This window comes from Hordeum vulgare, chromosome 3H (assembly GCF_904849725.1).
Source record: "Hordeum vulgare subsp. vulgare chromosome 3H, MorexV3_pseudomolecules_assembly, whole genome shotgun sequence".
NCBI lineage: Eukaryota > Viridiplantae > Streptophyta > Magnoliopsida > Poales > Poaceae > Hordeum > Hordeum vulgare.
In genome coordinates, this window is record NC_058520.1 from 202,139,833 (window position 1) to 202,142,651 (window position 2,819).

The following is a 2,819-nucleotide window of genomic DNA, read 5'->3' on the forward strand; positions in this document are numbered from 1 at the left end:
ACTCATCACTAGTGATCTTATTTATCAGTGGAAACAATTTCAGATTTGTTTGAGTATTTTAGCTCACTGTTTCATGTGAAACAATTTCTGTTTCACCTCTTTTAGGATTTCGGTTAATTCCTTTTCTACTTTCGTTTTAAAATATTTTCTTTATTATTTCAGAAATATTATTTTTGTTTCTGTTATTTAAACAGTAGTTCTGCAACAAGTTTTTATTTTAGTTTTATTTGTTTTCATGAAATCAATTCTAGTTCCTTAGTAACTTGCAATTGGTTTCCACACTGTTTCAAATCCCGTTTGGGAATACTTTCAAAAGGTTTTGTGAAAAATACTTTATTTTATCTTAGTTAAACTTATATCTTAGTTCCTTGTTATTATTTTCTGTTAGAAAAAAACTATTTAGTGTTTGACGTAGTAGAAGACTCCCTAGTCTTATTTGAAGTTTCTTTCGGAATTCCTATTCGCTCTCTCTCTTTTGTTTTGATTGCTAGAATGATTGCTAGTATGAGTACTTATGTGAATGATTTGTTTGTTATATAGATTTCATCGGAGAGTGATGAGTAGTCTATCAAGTTATTTTCTCGAGAAATTCTTCTTCGTCAACATCACCAGGCAAGTCACTTTGATCATACTATCACCTATGTTTTATGCATTGTAGTTCTACCATCCTATGCCCAATTGCATGCTGCTTAGGTACTTGGAAATTTTAGTATAGATTGTAGTATCATGTGGTAGGCACACAACAACCCCGATACTTGGCCCCGGGACGACAAATTTCATATTGCTATGCTTGAGTTGACGGGATTTCGGTTGAGTGCATACCACGAGTGATGCGAGGTTGATTAAATAATCAAGACCGGTTAAGACAAGATTTTCAAGACCTCGGACGCAATGCAACTTTGGGTGAAGGACGGTTTATCGGCTCCCTGGAGAACCCAGTGGATGACCCGGGATGCTGGAGAGGCCATGACATCCTGCGGAAAGCTTCACCCAGGCTCAAAGAGACGGACGGATATTTTCAAGACCCAAGGCTTACCTGCACAGCCACAAGTCATTATGGGCTCTGGCTTGGTTGGACAACGCGGCGACTCTGGACAGGCGGTGCTAGCAGATGCAGACGAACGGTAGGAATGGATGGGCACCGACAGGGATTCAGAGGGACCCGTTGAAAGACCATGTTTTGATCATCCGGTCTTCAAACACCCTGAAGTGCGAGGACATACACGGAGGCGATCAAATCTTGTTGGGAACGTGTGCAAAACTCTGCAGAGTACTCAAACCTAATCGATTAGCCGTGTCCACGGTCATGGACAACTTGAGCCAAAGGAACTGAAGTTATCTGGATTTCTCAACACCATTAAATATATCTGATGAGGGTAATTATTGACAACTCGGGTACGAGAACTGGTTGGCGGAACCATCTCTTAACAACCAACAATGTAGTAACATTTTGCTTTTTAGCCCTCTCTTGATGTAGGAGAAAACTTGCTTTTCGCTAAAAACTTATAGCCCCACCTGCCATATATGCATATAGTATAGATGATTACCTTTCACCCCTCTCTTATGTGACTTGCCGGCATATTCAATATGCTGACCTACACGGCTGCAACGTCTTATGTTGCAGATATTTTTCTTCGACGAGTAAGAGTACGATTCAGGGTTACGGTCTACACTCAACTTGTCGTTGGTGTTTATTGGGACTCCACTCCCTTGACTGCTTCCGCTGAGATATTTAAGGTATATATCAGTTTTATGCTATTTACATGTGATTGCACTTTGATATATACATTGATGTACTGTGTGTGCTAGCATACTGATCCAGGGATGGCACAGATACACAGAGGCTTGACTCGTCTTGAGTCGGGTCGCTACATTATCCCTACAAAATCATATAGTCTGGCTATGCTCTATCATCCTTGCACAATGAATTTAAATCATTCACAACCCCGGTATTGGCCAAGTAATTGTTTTCACACCTTTACTTTCTCAAACTTTTTCAAATCTCACGCAATACATGAGCTTGAGCCATGGTTTTAGCACTATAAGTGGTGTGGAGTGTGGTGGAGGATGCAAGGCAAACAAGGAGAAGATGGTCACATTGACTAGGCATATCAATGAGTTATGGAGATGCTCATCAATAGATATCAACATGAATGAGTAGGGATTGCCATACAATTAATGCACTAGAGCTAAGAGTATGTGAAAGATCTTAAAGAAAACTAGTGGGTGTGCATCCAACTTGCTTGCTCACGAAGACCTAAGGCAAATTTGAGGAAGCCTATCATTGGAATATACAAGCCAAGTTATATAATTAAAATTTCCCACTAGCTATATGGTGGTGAAAAAACGAGAGACTCTCAATCATGAAGATCATGGTGCTTAATATGCACAAGTGTGGAAAAGTGGTAGCATTGTCCCTTCTCTCTTTCTCTCTCATATATAGTTTTTCTTTTGTGGGCTCTTTGGCCTCTTTTTTTGGTGGGCATCTTTGGCCTCTTTTATTTCCTCACATGGGACAATGCTCCATCAATGATGATCATCACACTTACAACTCAAAACTTAGAGCAATGATGAATCTATATGGAATGCCTTCGGTAGTGTACCGTGACAATGATCAAGCATGGCATAGACATCAATGGAGACATCATGCTAGCTATCTTACGATCATGCAATGCCAATTTATAAGTGGTGGCACATGTCATGGTGGTAGTTGCATGGCAATATATCTTAGAATAGCTTTGAAAAATCCATAGTAGGTAGGTATGGTGGCTGTTTTGAGGGAGGCTATATGGGTGGTTTTGTGCACCGGTGAAAATTGC